We start from the raw sequence: 23361 nt of genomic DNA, 5'->3' as shown, positions 1-23361 counted from the left end.
GAGAGCGCGGTGGAATTGCAGTGACACCGTGGGAATAATTGCACCCATACATAACGCGGGTGGGCCGGGGCCCTTTTTATTGTAACTAGAAGATCTTTAATAACTGTTGGGCTCGGTTAGAGCCCCCCATAATCATTAGACACAGAGAAGCAGGGACATTATGGACACCGGGCTGCTCATGGGAGAGTGCTGGACCACTGGGGTGCTGGTCATAAGTGGCATTATCTGAGAGTTCCCTGCTCTCTGTGGCCCTTTGATTAGGGTCTTTAACAGGCTCTCTATAGACTTAAGCAGCTCATTCTGTCCCCTGCAGAAGCTGCTTTACTGGTCACCACTTGGAACGGTGGGTTGTGCACCAGACCAGACCCCACACTGTGCGGGAGACCTGATAGGGAGGAGACTGAGCTGAACCCTGGAGTGGTGTGGAGCAGCTGCACTGGATGCACTTTCTCCTTCTGGGAGCTGGCTGGTTTGCTGTGTGCAGCTGCAGAGTAGAGTCTCAGATCTTCTCAGAGTCCCAATAGGAGACCACAAGTGCCAAGCGCTTACATTATACTGAGACTCTCCTGTCAGTTCACCTCACTTATTATACTCACTATCATTACTGTTCCTTGACTGGTCCTTGACCATGGTTTTCATCGCTTTCTAGTTGTGGCATGTCTCCCCGTACTTGTCAAAGGTAAGAAATGACCGACATTCACAAACACAAGGAAACACTAAATAACAACGGCCTTTCAGACTCCAATCACACCACTCCAATCTCTCTCCCTCTCTGTCTCTCTCTGTCTCTCTCTGTCTCTCTCTCTTCCCCCTCACTGGAATCTCTCTCTCTCTCGTCCTCTCAGAGGTACTGGCTCAGCAAATTCCACCATCGTCTTTCTCTGCACAGAGCCAGGCCTGTCTCCTCCAGAGACACACATGTAACTGTGCTGAAACACATGCAGTGTGCAGCCCTCATTCTTCCACATGGAAGACAATGCAGCTGTCTGCATGCAGCATAATGACCGTGCCTTTTCCCTGAAGACCCATTCAGACTCAGTTATAATGTCATGACCTCGTGCGAGACACGGCCACACACAGACTCGTCCCCCCCGGGCCAACAGCACTGCGTGCAAAACTGGAGAGAGATTCCATCCTGATTCAGGCCCAACAGTCAAAATCGCTGATTCAAAATAAATATTATGCCACCAGCGGTAGAAAAGACAGAAAGTGGTGAGGGGCACTGAGAGCCCATAATGCACTGCAATGTGCATTACTGACAGGAAACACATTCACACACATTTCCAAACCGCACAATAATGCTTACATGGTAAAAAATAAAAAATAAAAATACTGATGAAATAAAAATGTCGAGAATGTAGTTCCTCAGGTTATGCAGACTGAAACTGTGCCACAGCTGGGGGCTGTAGGTCTTTTTACTAACAGGATTTACAGTTTTTCATCCTTTGTCAGGGAGGGTAAGTTGTTTATGATGAAAAACAAGATTATGGAATGCTTTTCTCCAGCGGCTGATAATGTGCTTTGGAGGAGAGCACATGCTTGTCTGCGCTCTCCCAAATCAATAGTGGAGGCTGTGGCAGGGGGCCCTGATCTATACCACTGGGCAAACAAATTGGGGGAAACAGGAGAAAAGCGTTAAGAAAGAATGCTTCTCTTATATCAGAGAATTTTTAGCAATAAAACAGGAAGCGCATCTTTATCTCAATCTTTTCTTTACTACCTCCATCTCTCCCTCTCCCTCCCTCCCTCCCTCCCACTCTCGCACTTTCTCTCTCTCTCTATGTCTCTCTCAGCCTCTCTCTCTCCCTCCCTCCCCCTCCTTCACATGCACGCGCTCGGTGGAGACCGGCGCTCCCTGCCCAGAGAGGCAGGGGAAGGTTAATGGAAAGCCGGCTCTTAATGGCGGGAATTAGCCGTCCTCCCCCTGGGGGGGGGGGAGGGAGGGAGCCTTCGGCCCAGCATTTCCTCTTCCTCCTCCCGCTCCTGTCCGAGTGACGGATGGAGCTCATTGGAGGAGCCAAAGGGCTTTGCCAGTTATTTAATATTTCAGCAGTTTTGGTTCTGCCATGTCAATATATTTAACCAGAGAGAGGGGGGGTGGGGCGATGCAGTGATGGATGCCTGGCTATGGCTAATGAGCACTTTGATGCATTCTTAAAATGGTCTCGGCCGTGTAAAAGGCAGGGGGGCGGGAGGACGTACAGCGCTCAGCCAGGGGGGACGGCGGATTGATATGATTAACGGTGAGACAGCAGCACTTTTATGGCGTGTGGAACGATACGCTGTATTTCAACACCCAGATGCTCTCTAGCTATCTCCCCTGCCCCTCCCCCCGCTGTCTTCTTTTTCTCACTCCATACATCCTCTCCCTCTCTTTCTCCCTGCCAGTCTTGTTCCCTCTCTCGCTCTCTTGCGAGGCTCTTTCTGTTCTTCTTCACGCTGTCTCTTCCTTTGCCCTCCTTTTCACGCGCCCGTCGCCTCGCTCCCTCTCTCCCCCCTCCAGACTCGCGGCATGGGAGCAGGATTAGGGCCCGCTCTAAAAGCTGGGTTTCACTGGCTGTTAAAAATGACAGGCCTCTGCAGGGGCTGCTGTTTCCAAAGCAGCCGTCCAGGGTCACTCCCCGGGGGTGGAAAACCTGTGACAGCCCCCCCACCACCACCACCACATTGTCACTACACAAATACAGCCTTTTCCTGGCTAAACCTGCAGCCCTCAACCAATCAGGCTTCTGATTAGTTCATACAATGCAGCGACTAAAAGCATATGGTACAGTGGCTCCACCCATTACGAGGCTGGTGAAGCCTCAGTCTCCCATCATGCATCACACCACTGGATTTGGGTTCCTGATGGAGCAGCGGTATAAACAGCTTGCATAAACTCATCTTTTCTATCACAGAGAAACTGGTGGAAGGTGAACCCGGAGGACTTCATCACTGCAAAACAGGTGCTGTGCTGTTAAAGGCCAGCACTCAAGGAAAACAAACATCAGCCGAGGCCCTCAAATGGGACCGTAACCGCGGCAGTGGAACATTCCGGAGTCAAATCTGATTACCCGATGATATAAACAACCATCCTTATTCTGTCTTGTAGAAAGGAGCACCGCCCTCCATACCAGCCAAATGTCGTAATGAGCCTTCATAAAGCCTTAATGGGCTGCAGCTATCATGTGCGGTTATTATATTATTATACTGACACTGATGTTCTCCACTTTCCTAAGTTACTCCGGATAAGAGCATCTGCTAAGTGATGTGATGTAATGTAATGCAATGTAATGATGTGTGACTCACAGATTTTAATAAATCATAGCCCTTTTCTATGGTGAGCGAAGTCCTTGATTGGTCCAAATGAGTCAGTGACTCACACCACAAGGCCAACGCAAGCTACAAATCAAGAGCCAAATGGCAATGGCTTGTGTAACCCCGCTGCAAACGTAGCGATGACTTTGGGAGAATGCGAAGTCTGCAGAAGATGCCAGCCAGCTAAATAGCTAAGCGGCGAGCCTCTGTCGGTTCTGATCGTCAGCCAATCAGAACACGGATGTTCCCTCACACGCTGGAGCGAACAGCAGAAATGTGTAGTGGCGGTAAAACCTGTTCCAGCATTGGGCTGCAGGGCCTAGCTGTGCTCTGTTCTGCCACAAACGCATGCGTGCAACATGAATCAAAGCTCAGGGTGCAGAGCCAGCAGGGAAGTTCAGGGATCACAGGCGGGGGCTGCCTGCTTTGGCCGGTCTGTTTATTGTGCTCAGGTTCAGAGAGCTGCATTCACTGATCAGATGCTACACCCTAAGTCTCAGATCCTGCCCATTTCTGTTCATCATCCATCCACTAATGAAGACGAGGGTCAGGTTTATTGTAGGACAGAGCAAATCATTTATAAAAGCAGATACAACATCCAGCTGCTTTCCCTACATACAACTTCTACATAATAACATCAAGAAATTATACAGAAATAATTATGAGTTGTAAAATTATAATTCAAAATTAAAGTTATTGGTGAAGTGATATAACAAGCACCCATGTTTTGAAGCTTGAAAAGAAATGTCATAAAATTTGGTGAGACAGAGTAACAGCAGAGGGTGGCAAAGTCTCATTGATGGATCATTTCTGGCCAGTAGCAACATGACAAATGTACAGCACCGTGTGACTGCTCATAGCGTGAGCCTGTTTCCCTTCGTTTCCACTGAGGGCTAATCGTGCTCGCTGCTGGGATGCATGCATCTGTGGGCTGGCACTGGCCCTGTATGGGCCCCACATCAGGAACTGAGAATAGCTGCAAACACAAACACACACACGCATACACACACACACATATACACACACGCACATGCACACACACACACACACACACACGCACACACGCATACGCACACGCACACACGCATGCACACGCGTGTGCACAAACACACATAACCTTCCAAATCTAATGCTCACTACTACTGAAGAAGAGGGGAGAAATACACAAACATTACCTAAGAACAAAGAGATGGCCAGTAGCCTGTAAAGGCACAAAATGTAATGGCCACTTTGTCTATGGTGAAAGGACATGGGTGATACTGGAAGTGGAAAAGTGCCAAATCTTGTCCCTCAAAGTATTCCAGCTAACGCCCGTCCAAACTTTCACTATTGAAATCCTCAAAAATATGCAGTTATTAACTGGTAAATGAAAAATATTCCACATATGAGGTCTGATAAACAGCTACACCCATCTACATTTTAATAACCCCGACATAACCCTCAACATATCACAGAGGGATTAGGCCGCACGTCAAGCGTGTAAATTGCCAGCACGATGTCACCCCAAACCGCTGTGAATTTCCACAAATGACGCATTCCAATTTAAAATGGGTCAACACGCATTCCACCAATTTTATCACAGCCCCACGCTTTGATTTGATTTCTTTCTCAGTGAGATAATATTAAAAAGATAAAAAAATTCATACCAGACTGTTTTATTAACAGGGAAAACCTCCCCTCCCAGCCGCCTCTTCTGAAGGGAAACAGAAAAAACACTCTGCGGCTGTCTAAGTGAAATGTTTACGTCCATTACCCCAATATGAAGCAGCTTAATCTGCAAGGAGAGTGAGAAAGCTACCATGTAATTTGCATTTATGAGGTCCAAAGTTCTTTAAATTAGATTTTTCCCCTAGAATAGCTGAAAAGCTTGAATACAAAATTTGTAACTGTCAAATACGCACATTATCTCTAAACCAGAGGCTGCGTTCTTTGGAAATGCTGGCTTTTATTACCTGATAATCATTCAGAGCGTCATTAAACTCTCTGAATCACTCCAAGCCCAAGAGCCAGTCATGTAGTGATGTCATTTCCTGAAGGCTGGATGGACGTTGTCCACTGTCCCTCCACGCCTGTCTGGTGCACTCACTACCAGCCTCATTCTGCAGGGGGCTGGTGGTACACACATTCTGCTGGCAGTGGAGAAAAAATGCCAGCAGGCCTTTCCATGCCCCTTATCACACAACACCCAGGGGCCCAGAAATGTCCAGAAACATCCGAAGACATTCCTCCCTCCAGGACCGCAGCAGGCTTCACTGGCCGCTCTGTCTACTGGCGTGTGCCTCGCCAGCTGTTTTCAACATAAACCCACACGGTCACGCATGCTCCCCTCAGACGCAGTGAAAACATACAGGCCGAATCAGAGGACGCATCGTGACTTAATCACAGGCCTTCAGATCCGGCTGCACACCGACGCCATGTGGATCAGAGGCTTCATCGGATCTCTCTGGCAGGTTGGAGTCCTGGGTGGACCATTCTGCTAGCGTGTTTGAGCAAGATGCAGGTGCTTCAGTAAATATCCATAACTATGATCTGCAAACGTTTAAAATGCTAATAAAGGCAAATACTTAGTGTTTCAGATTGATGAACGGGCTCTGTGCCATGCTATGTACCAAATGGGAGCTGCACCAAAGATCTCAGCAATTCCCCTGTTACTGTCACGGCCTACAGGCGATGATGGTTCCAGTGCTGTGTTTACTCCACAGTCTGTTTACCGTGAGCGGCAGCGTGGCTGAAACTCATGGCGCATTAAATAAAGTCTGCGACGGACAGGGTCCTGTCTGCTGGGCCCAGCTCGGCCACGGAACGTTCTGGAAGCGCGGTCGCACGGTCCTTCATTACCTCACCGTTTCCACAGGACTTCAGCAGCTGTCACCTCAAACAGCCTGTGGGAGCAAGGCCAGGCAGGGAAGGGGTAGGGGGTGGGGGGGACGCAGGAGCCCTTCTGGACTTTTTAAGCACATCATTTCATGCCTGAAATATTTACAAATACAATTTTTTGGTATATCGGTGGTATACCAGTGACCAATGGAAATAATGCCTTAAAGGGGTGACATAGCTCAGGAGGTAAGACCAATTGTCTGGCAGTCGGAGGGTTGCCGGTTCAAACCCCGCCCTGGGTGTGTCAAAGTGTCCTTGAGCAAGACACCTAACCCCTAACTGCTCTGGCGAATGAGAGGCATCAATTGTAAAGCGCTTTGGATAAAAGCGCTATATAAATGCAGTCCATTTTACCATTTTTTTTTACCAAATATTCTCTCATTACTTCTTAGATCTGATACATCCAACTTAATAAGTATTAAGACCCCATTTTAAATGGCTTTCCGATGGAATAAACCACCCATTATAATGAAGTGTAGCTGAATTTTTTTTAGTCCAACCCATTAAGCCCTCACGATAAATCATTCGCACCTTTCTGTAACCCAGAGGTGTGCCGCTGCTCTCCAGTATTCCGCGTAGACAAGCAGAGCATTACCCAGTATCTCTATGTATTTAACAGCGACAGTATCTGCACAGAGAGAGTGTTCAAACACACAGCAGGCACGGGGTCAGGAACACACAACGCTCATGCAATTCTGAGTGTCTCCTCTAGAGGGTGTGAGCTCGTCTCCAGCACCTGGCCACTCGGGACAGAAGGCCCTCTTTCAGTGCTGCTTGCTGGAGTCCACAGGCTTCCTTATCTGATGACTGCCTCAAACTCGCAATGCGGGCCTTCAAAGTGAAAACTTTGGTTTGGCGAGAAGTCAAAGCTTTATGGGAGCAATGAAATCCCAACCTTTCATGTTTATGTATGAGTTTCTTTAAATGATTCTTCAAAAAAAAAATGCATACACTGAAAGTACACATAAATGCATACAGTAGGTGCGTGTAATAAGGTGGTAGTTAATACCTATCACAATTTTGATAACTGGACTACTACTATTATTGCTTTCGCAGTGAGAATATGTAAATTAAACAAAAACATTAACATTTCAGTTACACATATATTTTGGGCCTCCATAATCTTTGAATTGGCTTGAATCATGGTACAACTGAAGCAAAACAGAAAGAAATATGAAACATTCCAGCATTACCCACAAGCCATCCCACACAGCCCACCACAACACACCAAACCACACCTCACCCCACACCACACTTCACACGACCTCACCACACTGGCCAACAGCCCTATTTTACCTCCCATAATCCCCTCTTTTCCAGAAGTGTGAATGTTCTGCAAACCTCCAGCCAAGGAGAACACACTCTGACCTAAAATCCTGTATTCATAAATCACCTAAAATCTCGTATTCATAAATCAATGCGACTGGCTTCGTGCCACGTGCGTTTGCTGAAGGTAGCAGGCTCAATGGCAGGAAGTGGTGAGTGGGTGTTGTGGGGGGGGTTGGGGGTCAGCGGATTTTTTGAGGGGGTCAGGGGAGGTTGTGTTGGATTACTGTGTGGAGACTGAGCTGCAGAGGGGGGAAGCTTCTTTCTGTGACTGCACAGACCCTCAGCTCTATCCTGATAACAGATAAACACAGACTAATTTCACTTCTGGATAAATAAACAATGACAATAATTATAATATGCCTGTAATACCAGAGCGGCTGGTCTTTTCCGGAAGATGTGCTTTTAAACAGACTTGGTGGCAGTGTTCTAGAACAGTCCCGTAGGCCAGAACACAGAGCCCCAGGAGGGTACGGGGTGGAGGATCTGCTGTGAAAGAGCCTCTGTGAAGAACGATCCCGTAACCCCACCGCCAAGAGTAAAGAAGCCTGTCTCCCCTCACCCGCCCCTCCATGCCTCATATCATTCCCCAAAATGCCCACAAGGACAAATACAGGAAATGTACAGGGAACGTCAGGGCCTCATGCAATTGTTTTTCATTGGGGAAAATATACTTACTGTAGGTGTAGTCTAGTTTTGAATGGGTTTTTTGGTCCGTTTTCCATGCGAGTGTGTATATTTAACATTCAAAGCTCGCCGGGTTTTGTGGTTTTGCAGACAAGAAGCAGGACCAGAAGCTGGCTCACTTCAAGGCCTGAACCTTCACACATGCCTAGCACCTCACACAACGGAGAACATCCACGCCCACGGGCCTGCCAGGACTCAGCCAGGAACCAAGCTGAAACCCAGCACCAACACGCAGACTCAAAGTGCTAAAAGTAATTACCATCCAAACAAGACGGCCGCTAATTAGACTGAAACAGCAGGTGACAGGCAAGGGCACTGTCTATCAGCGCTGTGGTTAGGCTCGCATCGTTAGGAAATACTTCACTTCTCTCCCGTCCATTTCAAGACAAAATAAATAGACTTTAAGAAGACTATAAGATGGGAAAATTAATCATACATCTATACTGAGAAATTGCCTGCTGAGAAAATGATGTTAAACTCCATCTCTTTGCATTTCCGTCTGATACTAAAGAGTCTGTCACATGCTCCCTTGTCAGTACTTGGACAAATCTGCACCTACTCTTTGTACACATGGGGCATGGATGATGGAATCAATGACATCAGAAGGTTTCTATGGCAAAGAGAAAGTAGACCTTGGAAAGGCCTCTGAGTATGTTCTGTGGCTTAAGGTCTTTATCAACGTACAGAAATAGAAAGGCTTTGAAAATCCTATAACACGCATGCTGACATTTTGGTTTAGTGAAAGAGTTTGTAGCAGAAAAACACAGCTAATTAAAGGTTTTCTGAACTAAAACCAAAGCAGGGAAAAGGCAATATGTGCACACAGTAAACTGATGGCCATATGTGTGTGCTGTGATGTACAGTTTCTGTGAGCCCTGTGTGAACTTGCTGTTGCTCCTGCAGCCTTCCCGCCCACGGTGCTCGAAGCAGCATCAAGACGCGGCGAGAAGTCCGGAGACGGTGTCGCTTCCTTTGCTGGTGTCCGATTCGTCACACTCGCGCCGAATGCCCACTGCTTGGCAACGCGCTCCTAAAAACGTGATTCGCTAATTAATTCTCTCGGAGGGAAAATGGGCAGCTGTTAGGATGCCGCGCCGTCAGGAGAGGCCGCCTCTGGCCCCGCCTCTGGCCCCGCCTCTCGCTCACAGAGGCTCCTGAGCGGTGAGGCAGCGTGTGAAAGAGGCTGATAAACAGCAGCCATTATCGCAGCTTCGCTTTAGAGAGAGGATATTGCGGGTCAAAGGTCGGGCCAGATCAACTAATTGTTTCAATTACGCTAGAGCTTGCTTCGTTCCTCACTGGCAGCATCTCCAGGTCCCAGAAAATGGTCAGACATATTAAAACAAAATAATTAAAGCAGATTTTTAACTCCCACTGTGTTAAACTCGTTGCCCTGTGGACCGCACGTCAGACTCTGCTGAGTGTCAAGCTTATAATTATATTACTTCTGCTTATTCACACAGTGCGAGAGATTTAAAAACACCCTCGGAGATAGCGCTGAATTCGTTTGAAACTCATTTTAAGAGTCTCACACGCTCACTGCCTTTGAGCGCTCGCATTTGTACCTGTGTGTGCGTATGACTGTCGATGTGTGTGTGCATGCGTTACATAAGGGGTTATGTGCGTATGAGGGAGCGAGCTGGGGAGACTGTGACATGGGGGGGACGTGAGTTGGACCTGGGTTTTGGGGGCTGAGGGGATTCTGAGCATGGTGAGCTGAAACCGGAAAGACTACCACGCTCGCTTGATGCTCCAAAACAGGAATAATGGTATTTATTTTACCATGAGAACGGTTAACGTTTCGACCGCATCGGTATGAACGGGACCAGCGGTGACGAGGAGTCTGGCAGCAGGCGGCTGGGTGGAGTGGTGCACGATTACATGACATCACCAGCACCCACCCTCCCCCCGACCCCGCACCCCCCTGCTCGGCTGTGGCCAGGTCCTGTGTGTTGTCTCAGCTCTCAGTGTTTACACACGTCAGTCTGCGGCGGGCTGCAGGGCCACACAAACCACCTGCGGGAGGCGCAAGCGAGCCAAAACCTAGAGCCCTGGCAACGCGATACGCCCTCTAAGCCCCGGCCCCTATCCGCACGCATCCCGTGATGCTCTCGCTGTTGTTCCTCTCACAGGGCCAGTGCTGGCAGACCAGCCGGCTCGTATGTGACGAGTGATGGGGCAGGCCCCACCCCCCCCGTTTCCCCCGGTTACACAGGCGGGCGGCGGTGCCCCTCTACTACAATTACAGTAATTGGAGTCAGATGAGGACGGTTTAATTGGGGAGGAATGCAGACGGGGCTACGGGGCTTTTCCGTACGGGACGCCGGCAGGAGGAGGAGGAGGAGGGGGAGGAGGAGGCGTGTGCGTGATCCGCGGTAGAAACCGCGTTCCTGAGAGTGCCCCGCTGCACCTGAGCGCGCTCCAACCCGCTGGAAACAAAAACAGGCTCAGCGCAGCCATGGAAACACCGCTCTCTCTCACACACACACACACGTGTCCCTGCACAAACACGCACAGTAAAACAAGCATGCACACAGCCTTGAAAACAGCAAATAGGTCTGCGACATGTTGGCATGCAGTGTCTGGTGTGTTTGTACTTCTTCTTAAGTCGCAGTCTCAGCAAGCAGGAGACACCCACTGCCAGTGTACAGCCATAGGTCTTCAGCATTATGTGAAGATGTGATTATATTCATTTAATAATGTCAACGTTGAAGCTATGCAGATGTATGTACCTTTTAAAAATTTTTTACACTATTTTAAAATTGCAATTACAAAATAGCAGCATTGGCGGTGAGGGAAGAACTACACCTGTGTAGGCTCACACACCATATGCCAGCAAACACTGCAGACAAGCCAACTTTCTTATTTTGTTTTTTTTGCAGTGCTAAACAAACAAAAGCGACTTTGAAATCATGGACGTCCATCTGTCGGAGTTCATGCTCCTTTACCGAGCCATTGTTGTTCACTACGTTTGGTGCAGCAATCACTGTCATTCCATGTTCTCCGATCACAACCACAGAATCTGAATCTGCATTTTCCACTGGCGTGGAGCGTCACTAAACGCACAGAAGCTGCTATGAGTACACACGTTTGTATGCAGCGCCGTGTTTGGCTGTGGCTCCATTACGGCCGAGTTCACCCTCTTATCTATTAGGCAGTATTCCCAGCTGACGGAGGAGGCAAGAACAAGAGGGTGAAATGGATGGGCCAATGGGATCAGCACACAATATGCACCCAGTGATCATGGGAGCTGTAGTATCATGTAGTATCACCTCAAATTGACTTATGTCAGATGGCTTTTGTAAACTACAATGTTTTTTTTTCAGAGAAAATGCTACCAAAAGGACACACGCCAAAGTGGCTGGTAAGAGTGGCAGAGTTACACGCCACTGCTGAATTCTACCCGCATTTGGGCGGGTGTTAATGCCAAGCCCTGGTCAGAGCAGAGGGGAACATGCTTAAAATTAAGGACTGCATTCAGTGCATATTGAGGGGGGTAGGGGGCGGGGTCTCTATGTTTTTTGATTGAGTGACATTGACAGGCACAGTTTTTATGGTGTGATCTCCAAAGCCATGAGGCTCTGCTCGAGAAGAAGGCTCTGTACTGGAAGGAGACTGTACTGGAAGGAGACTCTGTAATGGAATGAGACTCTGTACTGGAAGGAGACTCTGTAATGGAAGGAGACTGTACTGGAAGGAGACTCTGTACTGGAAGGAGACTGTACTGGAAGGAGACTGTACTGGAAGGAGACTCTGTAATGGAATGAGGCTCTGTACTGGAAGGAGACTGTACTGGAAGGAGACTCTGTAATGGAATGAGGCTCTGTACTGGAAGGAGACTGTTCTAGAAGGAGACTCTGTACTGGAAGGAGACTCTGTAATGGAATGAGACTCTGTAATGGAAGGAGACTGTACTGGAAGGAGACTCTGTAATGGAATGAGGCTCTGTACTGGAAGGAGACTCTGTACTGGAAGGAGACTGTACTGGAAGGAGACTCTGTAATGGAATGAGGCTCTGTACTGGAAGGAGACTGTACTGGAAGGAGACTCTGTAATGGAATGAGGCTCTGTACTGGAAGGAGACTCTGTAATGGAATGAGGCTCTGTACTGGAAGGAGACTGTACTGGAAGGAGACTGTACTGGAAGGAGACTCTGTAATGGAATGAGGCTCTGTACTGGAAGGAGACTGTACTGGAAGGAGACTCTGTAATGGAATGAGGCTCTGTACTGGAAGGAGACTGTTCTAGAAGGAGGCTCCTGTCCAGTTACTGTTTTGAGAGGCCTTATGAAAATGTTTGTCTTTTGTTAAAAGACCCGCAGGCATAGCGCTGGTTATTAAAGAGACATGTAGAGGCTCTGTGAGGAACGAGCACAGACGGGAAGAACCTTAAAACACGACGAAGAAAAAGAAACAATGATGAGCTGCTGCAGGCCTGCATGGTGATCTGCACGGTTTAACTACAAGAGCTGTACTGGAAGGAGACTCTGTAATGGAATGAGGCTCTGTACTGGAAGGGAAGACTCTGTACTGGAAGGAGACTGTACTGGAAGGAGACTCTGTAATGGAATGAGGCTCTGTACTGGAAGGAGACTGTACTGGAAGGAGACTCTGTAATGGAATGAGGCTCTGTACTGGAAGGAGACTGTTCTAGAAGGAGGCTGCCCCCAGTTCATGTTTTGAGAGGCATTTGAAAATGTTTGTCTTTTGTTTAAAAGTTCCCGCAGGCATCACGCTGGTTATTAAAGAGACATGTAGAGGCGTCTGATGAGGAACAGAGACACAGAGCGGGGCAAAAACCTTCAAAACAACAAAAAAAAAAAAAACAAATGATGAGCTGCTGCAGCTGCCTGCTGGGATCTGCACGGTTTTAACTACACATGAGCGGCTGCTGCACTTCTTTATTTGAAGGACTCAGTCAAAAAATGTAAAACATTTTTACCTCTTTGTCTTTTTCTGCAGTACAAAGTTTTACTGGGTACTCATAACAAGAGATTACGCCCCTTAAATAAACGCACTGCGCGTACGATAAAAACACGCCCGACTGTAGCTTGCCAGTAATGGAGGAGCAAGGCTTCGCAAACCTCAAATAGGGAGGAGCTATCGCACGCTACCAGCGATTTGCACCAGTTACAGTGGTTCCCTATGGAGACTGAGAGCACAGTGATCTTTTTTTACATGCTGTATGAAGCTGTGGCATTATGCGTTGGCTCTGTCCGTTGCTCTGGTTGTGAAGACCGGCCCTCCTGTCACTGCGTCTCACTGTCTGGTTGTCTGGCCTCATGCTCCTGTGTAGCTCTTAATTATTAAGTGTCATGGAAGTGAGCAGAGCATAATTGGCAAATGGTCATTAAAAAATGTCACCAAATCTAATTTGGCAATCAGATACCTCAGACAGGCTCATTCTGATTCTGAGTGAGGTACGGTAATGGAGGAGGGTTACTTGATTCAGCAGGTTCGCAAACACGATCCCCTGAGATTACCAAATGGAGCATACAGTATGTCTGCCTGTGTGAGAGGTCACTGTCTCCTGTCTTTATCCAGAAAACAGCTGAGCATAGTAGCGCAGTAGGCAAACATCAGGAGTTCTGCTGTGTAATTTACTACCTGCTTAATCACATCTCCTGAAATGGTAGTATCATGCATTAGTATCTAAGGCACTGCCACCCCTGCAGTTCCTTGGGCTCGATGGCTTGTTGTTCTTGCTCCTCTAACACATTTTCCTTTTGTTGCGGAAGGTAATTAGCACATCACAGGCCTGACACTCGCATGACACGGGCTAATTAACTTCCATCGCCACGCTTTTGCTCGCTTGTCGCTATTAAATCTTCCTCTCAAAACTTTAATTCTATGGGGAAAATATTTATCCACTAACACTTTAAAGACGTTGTACTAATTCAATAACCAAGAGGTTTTTCTCCTTTTTTTGGGCGACTCCAATAAAAAGCAGCACTACAGTGCTCTGAATACACTCACTGACAGTCTGAGGAACTACAGGAGTAACGAAGATGGACCACTAGGTCAGAGGAACTAGAGGGTGAAAAAACAAGCAGGGAAATCACAGTAAACAGTAACAAAGCCTTTTCAGCTTCAAATCATGATGTTTTTTTCCCTATTCTTTTATGACAGAATCAATGACAGCCTCTGTACTTCCGAGTGGACCTCAGGGCATTCGTCATGTCACTATCGCGCAGCTCACAAATAGCCTTCACTGGGTTCTGTTGCCATGGAAGCCATGCTGATGCCTGATGGGTCCTGTGGGCCCGACGTCCACCCACTCCTCGGTGTGTGAAACATTTTTACATACGAGCGGGACTGAACCGGACTGAATTTGAGTCTACTGCAGGGGCCATTAACCTGCAATCTACACCTGCTAAGCAGAAACGCAACTGACACTGACTGGCTCGACTGGGTCCCAGGTCAACAAGCCTATGAGGAGGCAACACATGCCAGTGTTACGTTTGTAAGGGTGACAATCACTCACTATGACAATCTTTACCTCTTTACTAGAATATTATGACCTTTCAGAAGATGTTGTGGAAAGGGCGGAGTGGGGACTCTGGTGAAACTGCGCACTGGTATTGTGGGTGGTACTGTCAAGGGTGTGTTTAAACCTTCAGACTCCTCTTCTCCAGTGCACTGGGTAATGGTTCTGAAGTCCTCCTTCCCGTTCCTAATAACTATGCAGCTGTGCGCAGACGCCTGGCCTGAGGCTGCGCAGATGCAGTCGCAGACGGGCCCCCCCAGATCAGCCAGCAGCCGCACGAGGGGTCAGGGCGCTGAGCTCTTCTGCTGCCAAGTCTCTTGGGTGCAGGCGTGGCTGCGTTAAATGCCTCGCCGTTCTCACAGTTATTCAGTGCTCACTGGGGAGGGGGGGGGCTGAGTCAAAGCAACACTAAACCCTGCACCTGTAACATTTCAAACCAGAATCAAAGGCTACTCACAGTGATTTCTCTTTCATTGCTTGTAATTTCAGCCGGTGCTTCAGGCAGCTCATTGAAGGTCACACTTTATGACGGCTGATACACAACATTTGCCAAACACTGGACACATTAGTGGACCCTGCAATTAGATCATAACTTGACCCCATTCTGCTACCAAGGCAACGTAACTTAAAATGTAACTAGTCTAGTTCTTAAGAACTGTGCTCTTCATTTATGCAATCAGGTTTATGAAGCCCAAGAGCATACAATAACAAAAATAACACCAGGCATAGCAGCGAACGTTATGAAGCACTTCCACAGTGTACAGTACATCGATCGGAGAAAGTCATTGAGGAATGTCAGCGCTCTCTGTCAATATTTCATCAATGGTAGTAAAGCAGCAAGGACTATTAACCACAGCCCGGTGCACAAAAACAACATTTGGCTGTCTCCGTGACAACATGACGGATGGCTGAGAATGTGTGTAATTCGCACAGTGACAAATGGCTGACTGAGGGATGAGCGTATAATGTGGAGCCCTAATGGAGGGTGATGATGGACATATCTGGGCTCAAAAACATGAAAGAAGAATGGCATAGAAAGCACTGCACCTTAACAATGCGCGCTAATGCTCTTTAAATAGCTGAGAGGCACACAGTAAGTAAAATAAATTCAGAGTGCAGTATGCGTTCTTCTCATAGAGAGCCATTTACTCGGACTTAAGAACTGTGTAGGGACTGCTACTTTAAGGCAGTATTTCTCTGATTGACAGCACTTTACAGCTGGGACAGCTTTGCACCAACCAAACTGTTCCTGAAACTCGCTAAGACCTTTCGCTTTGATATATTTCCCCTTGGAGTCCTAATCCCCTTTTCCCCGGTTTATGAGAGACATTGGTGTAAGTACAGCCCTGCGATCGGCTCTTTACGGCTCTATCACTTCCTGTTGAACAGGAAAAGGAAGTGTTCCGAGGGCCTGGGGCAGGGAGGGCAATTGAGAAGAGGAAACCTGAGTGGAACTGCCCTGTGCTAGCCAGGAGGTCCCTGCCCTCTCCTCTGGAAGGACCAGGTGTACCAACACTAAAGCTGGGCTGCCCCCCTGTTTATTCCAATAGGTGCAGATGTGGAGGACAGAAAGCTGTCATGTGAACACACAGTTTCTGCTCAGTCTCAGTGTCATACTCAGTCTCCCTGTATCCTCCCTGCACCTTGCATACTCGCCTGTAGGAAACACTTCTCTTATTCTCAGGACTGCACAATCTGACCGCCCAACAAATCCCAAGTGCCTGTGCAGCCCCCAGGTAAACAGGTGAAATAACCAAAGTTGCCATGTGTAACAGTCTATATTTAATACTATTTCTTTGAAGGACATTTGCTGTCGTGGGATTTGCATCAACGGTACAGTCGCACAAAATGTGTTCAAAATCTACTGCAGACACAGTTAGCAGTTGCGGTGCAAAAATGATCCCTTGCTGGAGACAGGGTACCTGTGGAAGTGCAGCCTCCTCCCTGTGATCAGCACACACCAGAGCAGCCCACAGCATGCCTGTGCTGCGACAGACATGCCCAAAGTTTAATGGCTGTGTATGCATCGTGATTATGGGACGTATATTAGGAAATGTTTTAGCTAGACAGCACATCCATTCTTCAAAAACATTTAACGTGTTTTCACAATGTGAGATAGCAGTAACTGTAGTGTGTAGCTGCATTGTGACTGCAGTGTGTAGCAGTAACTGCAGTGTGTAGCTGCATTGTGACTGCAGGATGTAGCAGTAACTGCAGTGTGTAGCTGCATTGTGACTGCAGAATGTAGCAGTAACCGCAGTGTGCAGCTGCATTGTGACTGCAGGATGTAGCAGTAACTGTAGTGTGTAGCTGCATTGTGACTGCAGGATGTAGCAGTAACTGTAGTGTGTAGCTGCATTGTGACTGCAGGATGTAGCAGTAACTGTAGTGTGTAGCTGCATTGTGACTGCAGGATGTAGCAGTAACTGTAGTGCGTAGCTGCATTGTGACTGCAGGATGTAGCAGTAACTGTAGTGTGTAGCTGCATTGTGACTAAAGGATGTAGCAGTAACTGTAGTGTGTAGCTGCATTGTGACTGCAGGATGTAGCAGTAACTGTAGTGTGTAGCTGCATTGTGACTGCAGGATGTAGCAGTAACCACAGTGTGTAGCTGCATTGTGACTGCAGAATGTAGCAGTAACTGTAGTGCGTAGCTGCATTGTGACTGCAGGATGTAGCAGTAACTGTAGTGTGTAGCTGCATTGTGACTGCAGGATGTAGCAGTAACTGTAGTGCGTAGCTGCATTGTGACTGCAGGATGCAGCAGTAACTGTAGTGTGTAGCTGCATTGTGACTGCAGGATGTAGCAGTAACTGTAGTGCGTAGCTGCATTGTGACTGCAGAATGTAGCAGTAACCGCAGTGTGTAGCTGCATTGTGACTGCAGGATGTAGCAGTAACTGCAGTGTGTAGCTGCATTGTGACTGCAGGATGTAGCAGTAACTGCAGTGTGTAGCTGCATTGTGACTGCAGAATGTAGCAGTAACCGCAGTGTGTAGCTGCATTGTGACTGCAGGATGTAGCAGTAACTGTAGTGTGTAGCTGCATTGTGACTGCAGGATGTAGCAGTAACTGTAGTGCGTAGCTGCATTGTGACTGCAGGATGTAGCAGTAACTGTAGTGCGTAGCTGCATTGTGACTGCAGGATGTAGCAGTAACTGCAGTGTGTAGCTGCATTGTGACTGCAGGATGTAGCAGTAACTGCAGTGTGTAGCTGCATTGTGACTGCAGGATGTAGCAGTAACCGCAGTGTGTAGCTGCATTGTGACTGCAGGATATAGCAGTAACCGCAGTGTGTAGCTGCATTGTGACTGCAGTGTGTAGCTGCATTGTGACTGCAGTGTGTAGCAGTAACTGCAGTGTGTAGCTGCATTGTGACTGCAGTGTATAGCCGCATTTTGACTGCAGTGTGTAGCTGCATTGTGACTGCAGTTTGTAGCAGTAATTGTAGTGTGTGGCATTGACTGCAGTGTGTAGCAGTAACTGTACTGTGTACCAGTAACTGCAGTGGATAACAGTAAATGATTGGTGGTTTACTGATTTCTGTGAGATATGGGTGGCATATGGGCATCTTGGAGCTGCATTACTGCTCAATCTGCTGGCCAAAAATTGGGCTGCTCAGGTAATTATCTCAATCATTAAATCAATAACAATTACAGTTATAGTACAAATTCCAGTGTTAATATATGTTTATTTTCTACAATGTAGTCGTGTCCATGGTTTACTGCAAATAACAGAGAGAAACAGTAAAAGGAGCCGCCTGTATTGTGGCACTCATTAGAAGATTTTATCATCTAAAAGGCTCCTGTTTACATTCCCATTACTTTTATACCAGAGCCGTTCTCAATATCAAAGTGAGCAGCTCTTTTGAGTGTCTCCGGTGGAATGATGAAACAAAATGGAAGGTGGGGACGGGCAGGCTTTAATGAGCTCAGATTACAAAAATAACTCCACGGCGTTTTCCTTTCTTCCGCTAACATCGAACGATTTGAAGACGGTTGATGCGAAAGCTCGGAGTGACAGCCTGTCTTTCCGCACTGGAGACCCGCCACAGCGAGAGAGGCGTGCAGGTCTGTCAGCGGGACACGCCAGCTGGAACGCACCGAGCGCCGCAAGGTGCTGCGAGCGATTAGCGGAGCCGGTAGCGCTGGTTTATGACCTCGCGCTCGCTAGCTCCGGCTCCGCACCTTCGGGCCGCCGGGGACAGACACAGCGGCAGACGCTTTACGCGCGCTCCCATTTCTTCCGGAGGAAACCGGCGCTATCAATCCGCCCGCTAACGGCAGGCCGAGCGGGCGAGGGCTCGCTGAACAGAGCGGCGGTTTGCGTATGGAACTCTGATGATTTTTAAAAAGAACGTTTTGGAAAGATCCTTCTGCCCAAGATGGGATTACTCAGAACTTTGTTGCAATGATAAACTACCCAGCTGCGCTGGGCAGCCGGTCAGCGATGCAGTATTTATGAGGTGACGAGAGGAATTTGTGATACGACAGGCGATATTTTGAAATTCCGCATTCTTCCCTCTGTAAAAAAAAAGTTTAGGAAATTGATACTCACTTTTGGCTACTTTCCAAACAAAAATGCCTTGCCTCAGGCCACACATATGCTGAAATATCATAGCTTTATTCATTTTTTTCAAGCAGCCAAATGTGACTTGTAAACTATTAGAAATAATTTTAAGAAACTGTACTGTAGCAAAAATTGCGTTAAAGGCAAAGCAATGATAGGAACTTCCCAAGTAATCAGGTGGAGGAGATCGCCAGCTTTAGAGACTTAAATGAAAACTTCACAGCGGTTTGAGAGCTTTTTCTGTTTTTCGGTCTGTCCTTGACAACATAACTTTATGAATTTCTATCATAACGCATCACTTTCTATCCGAAAAACACTCACTCTACCATAAGAGTTCTAACACAGCAGCTGCAGACATACAGCATCAGCCCTGCCTGCAGTCCTACAGTGCAGGAGGTACATTCCCACTGTCATCCTGCCCCCCTGAAAGGGATCTTTCACTTTCTAGGTTTTTGGTACTTTTTTCATTTTTCAGTGTATGTTTTTGACTGGCCCAGGCAGTTTTTGTGCGCAGTGAAGGAAATTTTAAATTTTTAAATAAGTTCCTGATGACCTACCAGGCTGACAGTGGCTGGTATGGCCATTCAGGAATTTGTCATTGAAAGAAAGAAAATAAATGCATTTCCAGTAACTCCAAAGCAGCTTTAACAGGAAAACTATGCCAACAGATGTTGTGCATGTGTATATTACCCAATTATTCAACAAAAATCTTCATATTAATCAAAACCAATTTAGGCTGGGACTATTTCCTATGGCACTGGCAATGTGAGACCGCTTCACAAGGAAAGTGCCGGCATTATATTAAACTCAAATTTATGTTCATGGTTGTGAATAAACACTACAAAATGAATCTGCTCGCATACATTTGGAGGAGTTTTCATTGAAGTAATGTAATAAGTACAGCTTTCTGTAATAGCATCTTGGCTTAACAGGTCAGAAATATCTTTTATATACCAACCATTACATTGATAGTAAAACCACTGTTTTCCATCAACAAAGAGCAGACTCTTTCTCAGAAGACAGTGAGGGCAGTACTGTCTACTAATAGTACTGGAACTGAAGGTTATGTGCATGAACTCCAGGACAGGCCAGCTGCTCACCTGAACAGGGCAAATGGCTCCATTTATAACTGTCTCAGGTAAACACTAACGCAGCTGAAATCTGACCCAGCTAAGACCTTCGCTCAGGTAAACTCCCTCACTCAGATCAATGCCTGAATCAGGTACACTCACACTCAGCCTGCCCAGTGTGCTGCCGTACGCTACACGCGGCGCTGTGGAGGGCCTGCCAAAGGCATGATGGGATAACCAAATGCTGTGCCACACCCGGGACACGGAGTGAAACCCAAAGCACACTGCGTTACCCCAGAACAGCCTTTAAATAGGCAGCCGTCGTAAAGCAGCTTCCTGCTGATCATAGTAAAGTGTTAGCTTTACAGCACATCTGCTTTCCCTCTCTCCCGCACTCCCACTCTCACTTCCAGTCCTTTATATAGTGCTTATGGGTCTTCAAGGTGATATTTTGTTAATATCTCTCCTGTTTTTTCTCTCGTAGACTCATTTGCTATGCTGTGCTTTCTGAGTTATGCGCAGAGGGTTCTGCGGAGATGCGGTCCAGATTGTGAGAAATGTGCCGTGTCCACGCGTGTGAAAACCCAGCTACATCACCTACCGCTCGCTATGCAGCAGCACACAGCGGCTGTTTGGTAGGGGGGGGATTCACCTCGTATCACTGGGGGAGAAAAAGGGCACGGGCTACCAGTGCCTGCCACCATGCTGATATATAACTGCCCCCAACACAAGCAGGGCCTGAATGGGGCCTGCATTCACTGAGGGGGCCTGCGCGCGAGGCTGGGGCTCCTGGCAGACCCCAAACCGCCAGCGCCGCACAAAGAAGGAAGCACTTGGGCGCTGGATGGGCTTGGCACAGGGGCGGGACGGGGGCGGGGCGGGTAGGTGGGAAACAGAGATTAAGCAGTAACCGGGTTACAGCGAGACCCCACCAGGTCATTAGGAGAAGCACAAGGTTTCTGATGGCCCCATCAATCAAACCCTGTGAACAGGACTGGCGGGCTCTGCCACACTGAGCTCTGACTGGGCGCTGCCAGGCTACATGCAGCTCTCTCCCTGCCAGCGCGGGCCTCCCAAGGGACCTAGTCAGCCCACAGCGCTCCTATGGCTAATATCACTAAGCAACAGTGCCACAACACGATATACATCACTGAGACAGACACAGGAGAGTCCATATCACGCCGTTTCCACAACTAATGCAGTCAAATGTGCGTGGGAAAGAACCTGGACAATTTCTTCCAGTACATACTGTGCATGCCCAGTCCACAAGTACATTATGTACTCTTGCAGAAGGTGGTCAGAACTAAAAAAAAAATGAAACACAGGTCTAAACAGGGCTATGATCAGCATACAGTCCTCGGTATAAACAGTGCTATATGATCAGCATACTGTCCGCTGTATAAACAGAGCTGACTTCACATCTACCAGTGAAAGAGGAAATCATTAAATGCAATCATAAAAAGAAAGACATCTGTCACAGCGAAACAAGGAATGGAAATAATGGCTTTAGGGTATATTAGATGTATTAGAATAAAATAGCTGCTCAGGTGGCCGTAAAAGACGGCAGAAGAAGAGAGCATATGGTCCGGTAACGAGCGGCCGCTTTGGTGCAAATTTAACACAACTCGTTACTAAAGGTCAAATACCACGGCAGAATCCTCCACACACACACGCACACACACACACACCCACACACACCACCACACACACACCACACACACCACACCACACACACACACACACACACACACACACACACACACACACCATAGAACAGCCCCTCCCTGAGCTCGAACCCCAGAATGTAAAAAAGAGAACGTGGTCAGTACGAGCGTGCACAAACAGCTCGGCGGGACGCGCGGGACCCCGCCGAGCGCGGCGGAGCCGTCGCCGCTAAGAGGAGACGGCGGGGCGCCGGGCCTGAACACCGGAGACGGGCTCAGCCGCTCCCCGACGGCTCCATTAGCGCCCGCGCCCGCGCCCGCGTCCAGACCAGGGCCTCCGGGTCTATTCGCGGCCCACTTAAGATCGACACATCGGACTCCTGTTTTTCCACATGCATTTGCAGAGTCAATAATGCAGGAGGATGGAGGCGGCGTGGAGGCAGGGAGACGGAATGAGAAAGCATACGCGCTGTCTGCGCAGATTACGTGTGTGAGGATTCCCTTCGAGTGTAGGGAACTGGGTGCGCTGTGTGGGGCGTGTGTGTCGTGTGTGTGTTGCGTGTGTGCGCGTGTGTGCGTGTGCGTGTGTGTGTGCGTGCGTGTGTTTTAACACCATTGCATCTTTTTTTAGAATGAACCACTTCGCTAGTGTAAGGAATCATATTGGCAACACAAGGTTATTGGGAAGTTCTTTAAGAAGGGGAACATAAATGAGTCAGCAAAAATCGCCCCGCGCACCTGCAAAATGCGTCCCCCCGGATCACCCCCACTGGCTAATGAATCCTGCCGTAATTAAGCCCCCCTTCCTCCATACATGCAGTCTCACCCCAGCCCAAGGACACAGCGCTCTCAATCCACCAGTCTCTTTTTTCAATCGAGTCTCTTTCCCTTCCCTTCTTTCCCTTTCTGCCCCTCCACCAATCAGCTATTCCGTTTCAGGATCTTACAGTCCCCTCCAAAAGTATTGGAACAGCCAGGCCAATTCCTTTGTTTTTGCAATACACCGAATACATTTGGGGTTGAGATAAAAAGATGAACATGAGACAAGAGTTCAGAATTTCAGCTTTTATTTCCTGGTATTTACACCTAGAGGTGTTAAACTACTTAGAACATAGCACCTTTGGTATCAGACCACCCCATTTTTAGGTGAGCAAAAGTATTGGAACAGAGAGTATTTAAGTAAATGAAAGCAAATAACACCTAATATTCGGTAGCATATCTCTTGCTTGCAATAACTGCATCAAGCCTGCGACCCATTGACATCACCGAACTGTTGCATTCTTCTTTTGTGATGCTTTTCCAGGCTTTTACTGCAGCGTCTTTCAGTTGTTGTTTGTTTCGGGGGGGTTTTCCCTTCAATCTCCTCTTCAGGAGGTGAAATGCATG

General features: G+C 47.8%; 1 protein-coding gene across 8 annotated transcripts in view; it reads right to left on the bottom strand.

The window, feature by feature from the left end:
- Positions 1-23361, bottom strand: part of rbms3 (RNA binding motif, single stranded interacting protein) — a 296845-nt gene that overhangs the window by 67319 nt on the left and 206165 nt on the right. The window lies entirely within an intron of this gene.

Source organism: Anguilla rostrata, chromosome 1, assembly GCF_018555375.3.
Source record: "Anguilla rostrata isolate EN2019 chromosome 1, ASM1855537v3, whole genome shotgun sequence".
Lineage (NCBI taxonomy): Eukaryota > Metazoa > Chordata > Actinopteri > Anguilliformes > Anguillidae > Anguilla > Anguilla rostrata.
Note: the sequence above shows the minus strand (reverse complement) of the source record. Positions and strands in the feature narration are given on the sequence as shown.